The sequence below is a fragment of the Grus americana genome, chromosome 3 (assembly GCF_028858705.1).
Source record: "Grus americana isolate bGruAme1 chromosome 3, bGruAme1.mat, whole genome shotgun sequence".
NCBI lineage: Eukaryota > Metazoa > Chordata > Aves > Gruiformes > Gruidae > Grus > Grus americana.
Genome location: NC_072854.1, coordinates 121,892,301 through 121,909,089, shown reverse-complemented (window position 1 = coordinate 121,909,089; position 16,789 = coordinate 121,892,301). Strand labels below are relative to the sequence as shown.

The 16,789-nt window shown below is 42.2% G+C and overlaps 1 protein-coding gene across 4 annotated transcripts in view; it reads right to left on the bottom strand.

Moving 5' to 3' along the window:
* The window catches only part of XPO1 (exportin 1), a 37,983-nt gene extending 34,397 nt beyond the window's left edge, over positions 1-3,586 (bottom strand). The window contains exons 1-2 of one of the 4 annotated variants that reach the window (XM_054821670.1): positions 3,181-3,586; positions 2,704-2,759 (exon numbers count right to left, since the gene is read on the bottom strand). The gene's annotated coding sequence lies outside the window, so the exon portion shown is untranslated. Of the gene's footprint in view, positions 1-1,914; positions 2,115-2,703 lie in introns of those variants that run through there. The other 3 variants (XM_054821671.1, XM_054821669.1, XM_054821672.1) reach the window with 3 other exon arrangements.
* Positions 3,587-16,789: the final 13,203 nt, after the last annotated feature.

Below are 16,789 nucleotides of genomic sequence, written 5' to 3'. Positions count from 1 at the left end.
GATACAACCTGAAAAACTCTTCCAGAAACACCTCCCCATACACCCAGCCAACCCCTTCTTTAGAATGGCCTAGAAGTCAGATCTGCTCTAAGTAACTTCATGTGCAAGTATGAATTCGTTTTATGCCTTACGTATTTAAGTCATGCTCAAAAGTAAAGAGCAAGACAAACCTGTGCCTCAACCCAAGTAATTACTAATTAAGTGAAAGTCCTACAGTAGCATACAGACAAGGAAAATCTTTTGTTTAGAAACGCATGTTTGCATTACACAAGTAGTGTCAAGCAATTTCATTTGCTTCTATACAGAAAGATATTTTCAAAAAACCAAACATTTTAACTGTATTTTGAAGTTAAAAAAAAACCTCATTCAGTTGGTATTACTATGCTAACATAGCCATATTGAGGGCTTGAACTCAATATCCAGTCAGCCTTTTTACATCATCTACCCGGAAAACCAGAAGGAAATAATTTATTTCTGTTTCTACTTAATGTTTAAAACTAACATGCCACAGATCCATCCCTTCCTGCCCCAACTCTAAAGTTCTCAAAATTACAATGTTAAGTATGGGAGCAAGAAACAAAAAAGCAGGGAAGGCCGATTCTGTTCTTCTAACTCAGAAGTACACTTCAAAATTTCATCTGGCAGAGTGGCAGCAAGCAGCACTACTAGAAGGGAATTGCGCCAATTAATATACTCTTCAGCTTAGAGCAGTTAATGCTCCCACCAGACACGCATGCTTTCAGGCACGCCCCTTTTTGTTCACATCTGGCCTCCATGGCTGAACCATGAGCCGGGAAAGCGGTTTTCAAACTACGATAAATGCCGTAAATCAGTCGCTCCTCAGGTAAGGCCATTCATTTCAGATTTAAGCCTCTTTTGGTGGTTTTTAACGCAGCCGTAAGAGCACAAATGAGGAGCCACGTGACCAAGAAGTTATTAACCACATGGAAACAGAAAGGAAATGTTTTGAATAGGGCCCTTTGCCACTCCCAGCATTATCTTCAAAATGACCTACCTACTCCCAAACTGAAAAACAGAAATGGCGGCTTTGTGGTCAATACCAACTGCAATCAACTCGATTACCTACTCCTGACAGTGTACCCACATGAAGCTTAGGATCTTTGATTTACTATACTCCTATGCTCTTTTCCCCCCATCGTGCCTGAACCCCCAACAGGTTTAAGCCTCAGGTCTAAGAGCACCACCACTAATCATTTCTTCAGCACTGCCAATAAATGGGGAAACAGAAACAAAAGAAGAGAAAAAGTTAAAAAAAAATCTGGACTACAACATAGCAAGAATCTGACATCTACCGAAGGTCAAAAGAACTGCATTTACAGCACTGTTTACATAGTTATCCCAACTCTTGATGACCCTGGACCTTTCAGTTTAACATAACAGTTAGCGTATTATGATATACTTGATTCATTTAAGCATACAGCGCACAGGAATAAAAGCATACATTTTAATAGTAAGAAATGTTGAGTATTCACAATGAACCCCAGAGGACCTTCAACCCAGCTACTTAAAGCTCACTGGGGGCAGCGATTTAAAAAAAGAAAAACCAAAAACCCAGGAGAGTCACTCTGCCCCATTCCTAAGCACGCAATTCCACTACTGAACGCAAGTGAATTACCACCCCACTAGCCTCTTCCAACGAATTAGTTGCATCACTTGTAAATTCCTCCAGCCTGCACGATACGAAACGGAGCGCATCACAACCGCATTCGCGTTTACACTGAACACAGCAGCGACCAAACCGAACGATTCCTTCCCTCACTACTTTACACACGTGTGCCCCCGTACGACATTAAATAACAACGCTTCCCAAACATCTGCCCGACACCTCGGAGCATTCATTTTTCGGCACGGCCGCGCCCGATACGGAGCGCCCCCGAAATAACTCACACCCACCCAACGCGGAGGCCTTCCCCAGCTCCCGCCGCAAAAACCACGGCCGCGCTGCTTCCTCCAACGGGCAGCGCCCCGGCTCATGGAGGCAGGGAGGGGAGGCCGAAAACCGCTTCGGCGGAGGAAGGAGCGGCGGTGCCCCGGGCGGGCGGGCGGGCCGGCCGGGGCCCTGCGGAGCGCGGCGGGCCCGCGGCGGCGCAGCCCCTCCCTCCCTCGGCTCCCTCCCTCGGCTCCGGCCCTGCGCTCTATACAGGGCCCCCACGTGATCCAGGCGGACGTTTCAATACTGCTGCACAGACACACAAAAATATTTCTGGAAACTTCCACTCCTAATAATTTACAGATTATGTCCCTCGTTTTGCCCCTACCCGATCCCAACCCCCCCCCCCCAGCCCGTTCGCCCCCCCACCCCCCCGTAACGAGGGGACAGGCTCCCGCCGTGCGCCCCAGCAGCGGCTCCCTTGCCGCCTTCCCCACAGCCCCAGCATCCATAGTAGGCTCTGCGCTCCGCTCGGCCAGGCCTAGGATGCTTGCACCCCAAATGCGATTTTAAACATACACCCCCACCCCCCGCTCCTCAGGGCTTCTCCCCGGAGCCCATTGCGCCTCTGCTTCCACAGCCAAGACTTTGCGCCCTCCGCACAGGCACATGCACGGCCGTACCCCTCCCGCTCCCCCGCCTCCACGGCCCCTTCTCCCGAGCGCTCCCCCTTTGCTCCCCACCGCCTTACTCATCGCAACAACCTCCCCCCCCCCGCCTCCTTCCTCCCCGCAGCCCGAGCGTTTACTTACCTAGGTGTTTCTTACAACCTCTTCCTTCAAAAAGTAAGGGTGGGTGAGCGAAGTTTCTAACCACACGCCAAAAAAAAAAAAAAAGAAAATAAAAAAAGACGACCAAAAATAACCCTCAAAAAAAATTAAAAAAAAAAGGGGAGGGGGGGGAAGACGAGCGCACCCTCCTCCCTGTCGGGTATGTATTATTAGCGCCACTCCTCTCCTCCCCACACTACCCCCGAGCAAGCGTGCCCTGGCCTGACTACACTACGCGCCCAGCAGAAGCCTGCGGCCCCCGGGCGGGCGCTCCCCTCAGCGCACGGCTCCGCGCCTTCCCCTCAGCCCAGGAGCGAGGCCGCCCGCCGCCGGGCGCGCAGGAGACGGGGGGCGCTTCCCTCCTCTCGGTCGGGGAAAGGGGGGGGGGGGGAAGGGGGTCGGCGCGGGGCTCCGGCCTCCCAAGGCCCCTGGTAGGGGGAGGAGAGAGGAAACTTCTACCTTCCTCGTGGCCCTGGCTGCCCCAGCTCCGGCTCGGCGGGGCCCTGGCTCTCTCTCTCCTGCGTCGCTGGCTGCCCAGGCCCGGGCCCGTGCGGCTGGGTTTCTCGCTAGTCCTGTTGCTGCCGCCCTCCCCTAGGCCTGGCCGGCGCTCAGTTCACCCCCATTCCCACCCCCCCCCAGCTCCGCACTAAACTTTGCCCCCTCAGCTACGCCGGCGGTTCCCCCTGCGGGCTCCCCTACGAGCAGGTCACACACACGGCGGCGGAGGCAGCGATGGTAGCAGGGACTGAGCGCAGCGCGTCTCCCCCTCCTAATGCCACAGACTCGGAACCGGCTCAAACCGGTTCAGACTGGGAGATTCCATCTCGGTTTAGTTTTCAGCCCATGGCGCCGCGGAGCGTTTGGAAACCTCGAGCCTCCGCCCAGCCGCCGCTCCCATTGGTCCCGAGCCATGCCGCCGCGCAGGCGACCTCCGCGCTTATTGGGTGGAGGACCTGTCGGTCCGCTGCGCGCCTCGGAGGGGTGGAGGGAACGAGAGGCCGCGGGGGGGGGATGAGATTGAGGGGATCCGCCCCCTCTCCAGCAGCGTTTTGCGCGTAGAAGGGGGGGACGGGGACGGGCGGGCCAGCTGCTGTTGGCTGATAGGCTGAGCCGTCACTCAAAGACGGACCCGCCTTTAGTTCGCAAACCGCGGGCGCAGGTGTTGCTGTGCTCTGGTTGGTCAGCGGCTCGGCGTGACGCGAGTGCCTGAGCGCGGCTTTTAGGGCTGCTGAGGGGAAGAGCGCGCGGCGGGGAGGCTAGCTCGTTCGCAGGCAGTGGCGGCCGGCCGGCCATGGGGAGCTGTGGGCTCCTGCCTGGGGGGGGGGAGAATTCTGGGGGTGTCTGGCCCTTGAGGCGAAAGGGCTTTCCTCTCCTTCGGGCTGTGACCCGTAGCCGCTGAGGGGCTGTTTCGGTGGGAATTCAGTGATGAATGGGGGGGGGAGGTAAGGATAGTTGCCTGAGGGGTGGGGCCCTGCCTGAGGAGGTGCTGGGGTTGTGTGGTAACGGTGGGCCTTACCTCACAGGTCTCCTTCTCTGGAGTGGGGGTGGTCAGCGGTGTGGGTGCTGAGCACATGGATGAGTTGCTGCTTTGGTGTCCTGAGGCTGAGTGCTCAGCTGTAAAGAGTGGGCTCTGTGGGTGTGAGGGGTGGGTGCTGGCCCACCTCTGACCGAGGCAGCCAGTCCTGTTCCCACTGCTGAGGTCTGTGTAGGTTCAAAAGAAGGTGTATCCCACCTCTTCGACAGTGCCGGTATTCATGGGGTATCCAGCTTGCTGCAGCAGCTGTGTTCCTTCATCTCTCACAGCTGCCTTCCAAGGGGTGGTTCAGGCAGGGTTGGTTTGCGCACAGACAAGAGAAATCTTGAACCGTGTGAGGAATGCGCATCTACCAGATGTGAACGGGGTGGTCTCAGGGCAGAGACTGGCTTTTCAGTGGTGGCACAAACTCAGCAGGCTATGGTTGTGTGTCTTGTTGCTACCTGAAGGAGCAGAAGAGTGAGCTTACTATCTTTCTTATGGAAAAACTTTTGTGCAATGAAGGTACTCAGTACCTGTGTATTCATTTCTTCAAAACCTTATCTCGTTGTTTGAAAAAATAATAGCTATAGAAAACTTATAAAAATGATTAATTTCTGAGGGGGGTAATATGAGGTATTTAAATGTCCTTCTAGGAACAAGGTTTGCAGTTTTCATCACCTAGCCTGAAGCAAAACTTTCAATTTGATTATGATTTTGGGACAGAAATACACTGTCAGTGAAACTTGTTATAGAAGTGGTAATTTTGATTTGTAAAATGCTGTGTCTTGGTGGTATCCAAAGGAAACTTGCTCTGTAGCACTGTGAGATGATGTTCACCCGTGCTATGGCAAGGTGTATGAGAGGGAAGCTTATGCCTAAGCTCTTTTGCACAGTTTAAAAGACAAAAAAATAGTGCTTTCTTGTATGTGTTCAGCTTGAGACTTCACAAAGAAGTCTGTCTTTTCAGAAATGCTGACTTTTGCTCACAAAACCAGAGTCTTTTTACATTGTCCTAATCTCTTTTCTGAACTGAAAAACTAAACCTGCAGTGCTCTTTGAGAAACTGAGCAAAATGTTCACCTTTGCAGGATTTTAGGGAGTGTGGGAATTTATTTGTTTTGGAGGGGTGTTTGCTGTTCTTCCATTTTGAAACAAACAAAGATCTGGAAGTACTAGTTCTGGTCTTTTGGAAAGGTTGAAATTGTCCTTACCAGTCCTGCAGACTACTCCAGAGTGTTCAGTAGGATATACAGAGGTTAATTTTTGATATAGGTATTGTTTGCCAAACTACTTTCTTATACTATAAACTGTAGCAACCTATAAAATAAAATGGCAAGGAGTTAATAGACTAGCTTAACAAAAACAAGCCCTTTGATTCCTAATCGTTGAGTTACTTAAAATGGAAGTTACGGGAATGGAAAAGAGAGAGAGGAAGTAAGATCTCTGCTCCTATATCAACATGTATAATTTCTTTATCAATTATGCTGGTAGTTGTCTGAGCTCCTGGCATGTGAAATGTAAGCCTCTTGATGACTGTTTACTCTTCATCTAGAGGCTCCAAGAAGCTTTTGGTTGAACCGGCTAGGATAGGTTTTGTTAAAAATCTGTAGCAGAACTGAATGGAGTGAGTATAGAAAGAAACACTCTGCCATAGCATGCTTGGGATAATAATGGACAGGGTGAGACACCTGTGAGACACTATTTGGGAGGGGGGAAAAATAATCTGGAAAATGGCTTTTTGATCATTCTGTAAGGTATGAATGCAACATAAAGGGTTCAATAACATTAGAATTAGTTGTTCAAGCTGCCTAACTATGCCTTATTTTCTTTTTCTAGTTTTTGTCCTATAAGGTTTTTTGTTGGCAAAAGCATTTCAGTATTTGTTTTCTTAAGTTGAGGCATAATTACAGTACCAGCTTAAAGCTTTTTCTTAAGTTTTTCTACATGAATATCCAAGTTTTATCAGAGAACACTGGTAACCTTACCAGAACAATCTATTCTCTACAACTTGCATAATTTTCATTGCATTACAGATGATAGCTATGTATATAATGTTTTCAGCTCTTGCTGGCAATATCTTAAAGCTTACCTTGAAATAAAGCTTCATGCTTCTTTAAAAATCAATTAACTTCTACAAAAGAGTTTAAGGTGTTGGGAGCTAACTCATTCAACCAAGAACCCATCAACAGGTTTATATATATTCATGCTGGGAGCTTGCTTTGTTATGTGAAATGAGCTAAGCTACTAGCTCTATAATACTATGTGAAATCATGACATTGCAAAGCATCTGCAGTAGTTCAGAACTGAACTGAGGAATGATCCCCTCTCAGGAGGTTATTTGTTCCCCAGTGCATTCGTTTCTTTAGCTGCGGCCGCTTTTGAGATCACGGTCCAAAAAAGGAGGACATTTTACATAATTCTAGATATTTAGCAATGATGCAATGTGTTTCCTGTTTGAACAGGCACTTCCTTACTGGTAGAGAATCACCAAAAAGTCTGTCAAAACTAAATCAGTAAATCAAAGTTTAGTGTAGAAAGACCAGGCTCCTTTTATATAGGAAAACTAACTTCAGTATAGTTGCCTTCCCTTATAGTAATACTGTTAGGACATGGGGCATGATCATGCAGAAAATCTCAGCTGATATAAATAAAGATCACTGCTAAATTAACCATAGGTGTGAAGTTTGTATCCTAGCAGAAAGGAACTAGCAAGTCAGGGACTGTGCTGTTGCTACTAAGTCACAAAAAGGAAACTTAAATTGTATATTTCTGAAGTCTTTCTGTTAGCTTTCCACCTCTACAGGTAGTGTGTGCTCGGCCGTGAAGCTACTGGATTGTGCTCAGAAACTGTATTTTTCCTTATGTTTTTTTAACCTGTTCCTTCTGCAAAATGTAACATTTTAAGGTTAAGCTTCTTTACTAATCAAAAGACTTCTAGTAGTATGCAAGTCATTGCGTGCTTCAGTAAATAAACTATAATTGCATGTGCTTACACTGTTCTCGCAACTATGGTTCTCAACTGCCTTACAAGTTCTAAAAGTGCTATGGAGATTCCAATTCCTCAATCTGCCTTTTGTGGGTATGTGTGAAGTGGTTTCTTTCCATATAATTCTGGGATGGCTAGGGAAATAACACTTGTATCCAAATACACGTTTATGTTTCAGGCAGAAGCTGAGGAGGTGCAAGACCATGTGATACCAAATTAGGTCCTGTGTGATGTATTACTGGAGAAATAGCCATGTCACTGGGATAGTCACAGGTCAGCTGGCAAGGTGGGGAGCAGGAGGAGGTGGGTAGAAAACTGTATATCTGAGCTTGCCTTAGTTCAAGGAGGTGTTTGTAGAAGCTTTGTGACCCATGTTTATGTGATGTCTCTGTAGTTAGTAAGTTCACAAATTGTGAATTATTCTGCTGTTTATAAATGGAAACTGTAACTTTGAGGCTTTTTTCTTACAAGCAATGGTTGTCTTAAAGCAGTCACAGCAGAGGGCTGCTTGTTTGTTGTTTGGTTTTTTTTTCCTGTACTTAATTCATAAGTCAAATCTCATGAGAAAACTTTTGGAGCATTTGAGGATTTGAAGAGCTGGAATATGAATGCTCACTTTTCTTATCATGTATAAAAATAACTGCATCCTGTAACATCTCTGTCACGATGGTAACAAAGTGCTTTGTTTAACTCACCTTGTTTATCTTGCTCTGGTGGGTTGGTTTGTGTAAGAATTAACAAATCCATAGTTTTCTTGCAGTGTGACTTAAAATTGAAGGTAGCATTGTAGTTGATGGGATTGAATTTGAAAGTGATACAAATAGAATGGATAGACATAGCAAGCTGTTGATGGGTTAAAAACAGGGCTGTAACTCTAGCACTTAGAATAAACACTGTCTCTATGTATGTTTTGATGTTCTAGCTAGCCCTGGTGTTCAAAACAAACTGATGTAAGAGACCAAAAAGCCAGATTCTTTTTTAACTCCTTCAGCTTGTGCTGAAGGTTCACTTCTGTTTATTTTCTTCTTCTGTGTGGGTTTTTTTGTGCAGGAGAAAAAAAAGTTTAAATCCTTGAAATTGGCTTGTTAAACTGACTGTTAACTATTTCTGTTTAAGACAGAAGAGTAGATGCAGCTTTCCACGTTTTCATCAGCTGCGGGTAATGGCCATGAATGAAATGTGTTTGTAATAAATTGCAACAGTAACAAACACAACAGGTCTCAGTTTTGCAAGTTTGTTAGCAGAATCCTGTGCTTGAGTAGGGAGAGAGTTCCTAGCTCTTCTGCAGCAGGAAGCAGTATCACTGGCTCTGCTTATCTCAAATAACATACTTTAATCTTTTATAGAAATGGCCCTCCTACCTTTATGCAAGCTGTGGATGAACATGCTGTAGTATGAGAAAATAGAATACCTGTGTCTCTCTTCTCCAAGGAGCTGGGTAAAGCCTGGTTCAGAAACTGAGGGCAGTCATGTAAAAAGCAGCTGGTTTAACAGGATGAATATGTCTGGATCTCAACTTTTCTGACACACAAGCTTATGCTTGCTGTTTTGTTACTGCTTTTCCCCTGTCTGTTGGCTCCTTTATTAGATGTTCAGTCTGGTATTTAGGCCTTGCTGAAATCAATAGGAAAATTTGCTTGGGTTTCAGGTCAGCTGTGTGCCCTGGTAGTGATAAAAGCTAACTGCATACTAGGCTGTATTAACAGGAGCATAACCAGGAGATCAAGTGAAGTTATTATTCCTCTCTACTTGGCACTCATTAGCTGCATCTGGAACAGTATGCCTAGTTTTTGGTCTATCAGTACAAGATGTTGAAAACTCTGTGAGGCCGGATGGAGAAGAGACTGAGGGAGCTAGCCTTCTTTAGCCTGGAAAAGACACGGGTGAGAAAAGATCTTCTAGCAGCCCCCAGGACCTAAGCTGAGCTTTTATGAGAAAGAGTGAGCATTATTGAGAGCATGGTAGGACAAGAAGAGACAACAGGCATAAATTGAAGTGGGAGGCTCCAACTGAAGATAAGGAGGCTATTTTTCACTGTGAGGATAATTAAGCACGACAATGCCACGAGCAACTTGGTCTGAATTCAGTGTTAGTCCTACCTTGAGCAGGAGGTTGGACAAGAGATGTCCTAAGGCCCCTTCCAACCTGAGTGGTTTGGAAAACTTGGAAGTTAGGTATTAGCGTATATAATTCTTCACTAGTATTTTTGGGTTTGAAAATGTTGCTAACTTCTGGTCTCTTTGAACACAGTTTAACTCCTGATGTGATCAAATTATTTTCTTCGTTGGACGTACATCACTAATTTTTATTTTAATAAATACTGTCAGGAATGTTTTGTTGTCTATGAAATACATGCGGAAAAGATTAGCTGTCTTGTACCATACTACTACAAATTATATCATGGAGCCATACTGGAGAAGGGTTTGCAGATGTAATATACTGATCTTTCACATTGATTCAAACCTTTGTTACTTTACTGTCTCTGAAATTTGGGTGCTCTGAGCTGATTTTTTTTCAAGTGTGTGTGAATATATGCCAGTATCACTGGTACTACTCCCTAGGTGGAGGAAGAAATATATAACATAGAATGAAGTTGGAAATTAATAGGAATGTTTAGCTTTAGTGTGTGGAAATAATCGCACGTAATATCATACAACCACTTCTTTAGAGATTTCAGGGAGCTATTTTCTAACTTTTCTGAGGAAATCTTAGCTTTCCATGAAAACCATGAACCCAAAATGGGGTGGAAAGTGTATGGGCAGAATTAGGTAAATAAGTTCTCGTAGTCTGCTTGTTCTTCACAAGGGCCCCACAATTTGTGGCAGTTAATGTATTTTGAATGCTTGTCTAATCCCTGCACACCCTGTCCATGGATGGTGGGATGGGCTGCTGTAGTCTGAGATTGTGGATGGGCGAGTAGAGCTTACTAGCTTTCAACCTGAAGCTAGAGGACTACGTAGCACTCTTTCTTCCACTTACCTTTTATGCAAGTATTTTTTTTCTTATTATTGAAAGCTTTTTGGGTTTTTGAACACCCTTACTGTAAATTTTCTTTAGGAGTTTAGCAGAAGATCTTCACCTGTGGTTAATTTGGTCTCCAGCTATTTCCTTGAATGGTGTACTAGCACTAGGTGGTGTGCACCTAGGAAAAGTGATGCTCTGAAGTCAGGAGGAGTCATGCAAATAAGAGAAAAACTTGAAGGTAGTGTCATAATTTCTTTACTGGATGAAGTAGGGTTAGTTAACAGAAAGACCAGGGAAAGGAGAAAAAGCTAAAGGGAATAAGGCAAAGGAAAAGAGAAGGCAGGTGTTGAGTGAGGCTGAAGTGAAGGGAATGAGGCATTCAGAGGAAATTGCCAGCTGTAAATTTCCAAGGATGTCTGGGCAACACACAACTAAAACACTGTCTTAATGTCAAGAGTGTGATTGTAAACGGCTTCAGACTCTACCTCATTCATCAGTAAAGGTCCTTTCCCCAACCCATTCATTTGTGGAGGGTGTGTAATGACACAGAGTTTTTTACTTTACCATGCATTGCAAAAGTTTCCTCCGGAAAGCAGGGAAAGATGTCTTGTAGTTCCCACTTTCTCATGCAGCTGTCCAACTTAGTTCTCAGGTTATTGATGTGATAGGATCGGGCAATATGTTTAGCTAATGAAAGGAATGCAGAGAATTTGTTCTGTCCTTACACTCTTACTTCATGTCATTCTAGAAATGGCAGAACTAATCCTGCCTAAGCGTCCCTCTTCTCATTAAACATCTGCTATTGTTGTTAATTGTTTTATGTTTTTTCTTCTAGGAGAGTTTCTAATGTACATATTTAATTCTTCAATGACTTTTGTTTGACTCTACTAAGTTTGGTCAAACTAATTTTGCATTTAGTTTAATTCTTGTATGGAAGAAAGCAACTCGTCTGTTTTGATGAATGTCCCAGATCAATGATTTCAGAGAGGCTGTAGTAAGAATATTAACAGTATTTGCAGATGATGTTAAGTTAGGTGTTACAAACACCGAGTAGGAAGAAATAATACAACATAATCTAAAAATCTTGGAAACAGGAAATTAAATGTAACTGGGTAGAGAGGAAAAATATGAACTGATGTGTCCGTGGAAGAAATGAGAAGTTTGATACAAGGGAAAACTTGGAAAATAGTAATAGCCGAGGGAGAAAGTGGAGAGCAAATTAGATACGCCTTTGCTCAGTGACAGGGCAAAGGAAAGGACAATATAATTAGGGAGTATCTGTGAGCATCACTTTGAACAGCAGCAGGGTAGTGGCCACCTTAAAGTAATTTTGAGACCACTCATACAATATTGTAGCTAAGCCTGGGTATATCATTATCAGTAGGTTGTAAACAGATGGGCACAACTTCAGAGATGATCAGTAATTAACACTTAGGAAGAGAAAGTAAAGGTATGAAATATGTATAACCTGGCTGAGGAAAAACCAGATGGGGACATTTCATCAATAAATTTCCTAAAGCTATGAACTGTAAACACCATTGATGAAGATTTTTAAAGTAATTAAAATAACTGTAAATAAGGATTAGTCCTTAAACTTAAAGCTATAAAATAACTTCACGGTATGTACCAATCCATGAAAAATAGATTCTATGAAGGAACCAAACAAAACACTGGGAAAAACCACTGTATACTACAAGGGAGAAATTCTCCATCTGCAGCCTTTTTAAGGTGTAGTCTTTGTGATGTTTCACTGATAATGGAATTCTTTTGCTAGCCAAATCTTGCTTGCCATATTCATGTGAAAAGTGCTGACGCCTGAATGTGGTCAAAAAGCAAAGATAAGAAACTTCCCCCTTCTCCCAGTCAGGTCCTTCAAATAAGTGAGTTTACAAAATTTTTACTGCAAACATTTAAAAATGGAGCTCAGTATGTAAATATGTAAGTGAACACAGTGAGAGAGATATATATATAAAAAAATGCAAAAGGAATATTTATATATAGTAATACCAACTTAAGAGAAATAGATCTTTATCTAAATTGTCAAAGTTCTTCAAGAACTACTAAACTGTAAAAAACCTTGCCAAATTTTAACAAGGTTAAGCTCTGTGAATGATTCTAGTATCTGCAGCTGTGAACCATGTTAGAAGATGGGTGTTAAGCCTGAGGTGTATGTCCCAGAACAGAGCTGTTCTGCTAACACAATGACTAATACAAAGCCATGTTAAAAAAAATCTTGCATGGGGGTGAACCTAAAGTTGTCACTCTTCTGTTAAACCAGATCTAGTAAGCTTTGAAACATTCACTAGTTCTAAAAGTGGGTATGTTTTTTTTGTGGCTTATCTGCTTTCGATATTATTTTGTAGCCTTGTTTTTTGGTCAAACCTACTGCAACTTTTAAAGCACCTTAAGGATTACGGAAAGGTAGTTAGTAGGGTTTGCGTTCTAAAGTAGGAATCAAACTGTAAAGGTGGTTTGGGAATCTGAGATAAAATAGCCCAGTGTGTTCAGTGCTTTAAATGTCATTGGCATAGACTATTCTACCCAATAAACTTTTCACAATATTAAATCTAACAACTGCCTCTGGGCAATTGTCTGTTACTTAAGTCCGCTTTCTATTTAAAATGGAATTGCCAATACTTAACTGTGATAATGTATTGATTTGGGGTATTACCTGCTCTTGTGTAGTATTTTTAACTTTTGAGGAAATAATCTTTTCTCTCTAACAAGTGAAATAACTTCAAATTGCAACTTAGGAACAGATATACCAAAGATGATTGTGTCTTCAGTAAATTTGTGATATTTAGGAGACTGGTGAAGCTCTATGTCCTCTCTATGATTTCAGTGGGTATGTAATTTTGCTGAATGCTGCTTGGAAACTTTACAGTGCTCCATGCTGTTTTTTTCAATGCTTAATGGCTGCATAATACTGATTTTCATCTATATAGGGTAATCTTTTTTCCAGTTATCTCTGCTTCTTTGGTTTCATCATACATGTCTTTCAGTCATTAATCTCATTTAAACTGTCCAGAGAGGAAGAGATATCTGAAAAAAAGACTTTATATCCACAGATAACAATAACACCTGTTCTGTAACAACAGGCAGTGTTTTGCATCCTTCTGTAACTAGGATTGTGGATCACAGAATATGAATGCAGAGATATTAATGTAATCATGGTAGATGCCACTTTCATGATAATCGATAGATTTTGTGGCTGCTGAATTCATAAATGTATCAGCATCAGGATAAAATACAGGTTATACCTCCAAGTGAGACTGCTGTATAACTTTGGTTTATCTCAGTCCAGTCATAGCATTATGGCTGAGCCTAAATTCTAAACTGCTCCTAGGCAGTTTCACATGTTTTTAATGCATTGTCTTTACCTTCCATACTGTCATACATACAACTTGGCTGTCCTTATGTCAAGACACTTTCCCAGTTCTATATTGAATAACCTGTGAAATTAAAATGTGTTCCCCAGGTGATGAACACAGCTCTATAATTCCAAAACAAGCTTCTTCAGCTTGCTCATTTTGGAAATCGATTAAATGATTTTTTTAAATGTTGGAAAAAGAAAGGGGTAGGAAGAAGAAAGGAGTAGAAACCAAATAGCTATTTAGGCTTTTCTTGGAGAGATGATATTAAGAAACAATTTGTAGGAAAGTGCAGCTTTCAGTTTTAGGCAAATAACACTCTGTGTTGAAGTAAAAGGTCTATAACATTCTTCCCAAGTTTTTTTGAAGATGAGCTTGTAGCTTCCTGAGTTTATCTGCTGTAAATGATTAATGTGTAAATGACCTTGATCCAATTCATTAAGGCTCTTGATTTTTTTCCCCAGGTTTTCACAGTGAACTTCTTGATTTAGACATGTGTTTTCTGTTGTAAGCTTTACTGTCTCTTCACTCATCTCTCTTTTTCAGTCCACCATAAATTAATGTTCAGCCTTTGGCAAGCTATATTTTTAAGATGCTGCTTTTTTTCTGTCATACCTGTGACTAAACTTAGTCTTTGATCACGCTCCTTTGTGGCTGGCCTTTTCCACTGTGAAGGGAAAATTAGGACTTAAAAAAAAAAAAAAAGGAAGTATTTCTATCCTTAGAATCCTTTTTCCTTTGTGAGAATCTTCCGGACAGCTTTAGTTTAAGGGAGCATCCATGCAAGCTCTGTTTATGTGTCCAGGTACCAATAAGCAATTTATTCTGTAGGCAGGATAGAATAAGAAGCTTGTTGTCTCAAATTAGAAAGGACAGATAGCAAAATCATCCTACCTCAAAGCAAATGGAAGTATTGTGGGTCTGAAAGCATTGGAAATTTCCTACTTTAAACGAACAGTAGGTTAGAGGGTGTCACTGCCCCAGTCAGCGCATGATTATGTGGTAGACTAGACCCTTCCATTATCTATGGTCATATCTAATGACTAGGTACATCTCTACAAGAAGGAAAAGATACAAACTTTCAGAAACTTTGGAAAGCAAAAGCTTGCCGTTGGTTTAGGGTGATCTGTGGGCAAGGAGCGTTCAAGTCCCTCAAGGAATGAATTAAAGAGGAGGAGACACTGTGTGAACCTGGTGCTGTGTGCGGTTGACAGTACTGTAACAGAAGCTGCCGCACATTCCTGTTGTCACAGAGGTCACCACACTTCCAAGGAGGATGTCAGTGACACCTTCAATGTCAAAAGTTAACTTCACTTCTCTCTAAGAAAGCATTGTGCCAAAATAACTGCAGTTACTTCCCAAAATGTGCAACAGACAAAGAAGGTCCTAGCAGGAATAGGTGGCCAACTTGTACATGTTGATGGACAGGTCTTTTATAATTTCATCTTTCTTTATGGGACTGCAGGAAAGATGGCTGGATGTGTTTTCTTACTGCGGAATTAGATTTCAATAATTTGCAGAGCTGCCTGAAGAGCTGCCTGCACAGAGAAAATTGGTAATTAGAAGCATGTGTTCTCCTGTAAGTGTTCCAGTGAACCGTCTGGATCAGAATGAAAGCCTTAGATTAACACGGTGTGACAGTGTTGTACAGATGCAAACCTGGTGTGCCTTTAACCATTTTAATCTCATTACAAACTTAGTTGAAAATTTGTGTATTCATAGAGCCTCTAGTTTGACTTTTTTTCTCCTACCAGGATTCTATGTAAAGATGACTTTTTCTGACCAACCTGTTTCACAAGCTATTTCTGAGAAGGCACTTTTTTTATAAAGTAAAACTGAAATGCTGGCATTTGTGACTCCAGCTATAAGAAAGAAATACAGTATGATTCAGCGAAGTGTCACCTAACAGCAATTAGCCTTAAACCCAATCTATCTAATATGTCCTAGATTGTAGATGGGAAAAGATTTTGGATTCTGAATCTTAGTTTTAAGTCACATGTCAGCATACAACCTATAAAACTGAAAAAAGATTTCTAGGACAATGTATGTGAAATAAAATTACGCTTTCCATCTACGAAGTCCTTCATTCTTGCTTTGTTTAAAATTGCTAGCTGTAAGGTTGCAGGGAGGTAGAAAATTATTTTATGTGAAGTGATTCAGCTGAAAAAGCTTGCGGTTATGGCAGAATAATGAAGAACTCTTACACTGACTTTTTGGTAAAAGAGTTCTATGAGTTTGATAAAATAGTTCATAAAATCTGTGGTTAAAAAAAGAGATGCTACCTCCTCTTGCAGCCGAGATCTATATCTTGGCTTAATACTTTCCCTCATTAAAATAATTAGCATGTAATATTAATATTTTTAATATATTAGATTCTTAAACCTAAATGGGAGAAGAGCATTCTGCCTGTGTTACTCAATAGATCGCTCAAGTATAATCAATAATCCATTAGCGGGAATCTGTGCCATTTAACACCACTAACAAGTTTTTTTATGCTTTTCAACTGTAAAAGTGTACAGAGAAGTAGTCCAGAAGGTTGAATCGTGGAGGAGGTCAACAGAACACCAAAAATAGTTTAAAATAAAGGTATTTAGCAGAAACCGCATCTAAAGCAGCCTTATGTTTAATATGAAAATATAGCATGCCATGTAAGCTTGCCAGTGTCTCCTGTGTAGTTCAGAAGCACAGTGAGGAACATTCCTTTAGTAAAAGTGTAGCATTATAGCTGTGAATGCAACAAAATTTCTTTACAGATATTTATTACACTTAATTCCTTACAGCAGTATGAAATGTATCCTGCCTGTAGGAGTAAATAATGAGAAAGAATGAAGAAAGTATTTATACTTCAGAACTTTTAACTGAGTGTGACTAGCAGAACATACAGCTTTGTGGCTCTTTTTAATCAGATAGCTTGGTGAATTGCTGACTACAAACTTGATTTAGTATTGGTTTGGGATGATCACTTTACGATCCTTTGGAATAATGATTTAAGGCCAAATTCTATTTTTTACTTACATGAGGAGTTTCAGTACTTTGTTATACACAGAAAGAAGCATAGGGAAAGCACATCTCCCCATAGATATTGCTGTGTTTGTCACAATCTAAAATACATTTAATGGCTTTAGCTTTTCTAGACTGAGAAATCAACTTTGAAAGCAAACCAACAATAGAGGAATTAATGGTTATTTTTTAAAGCCACACATTGTCCTATCTTATTCAGAGCAGAGTTTG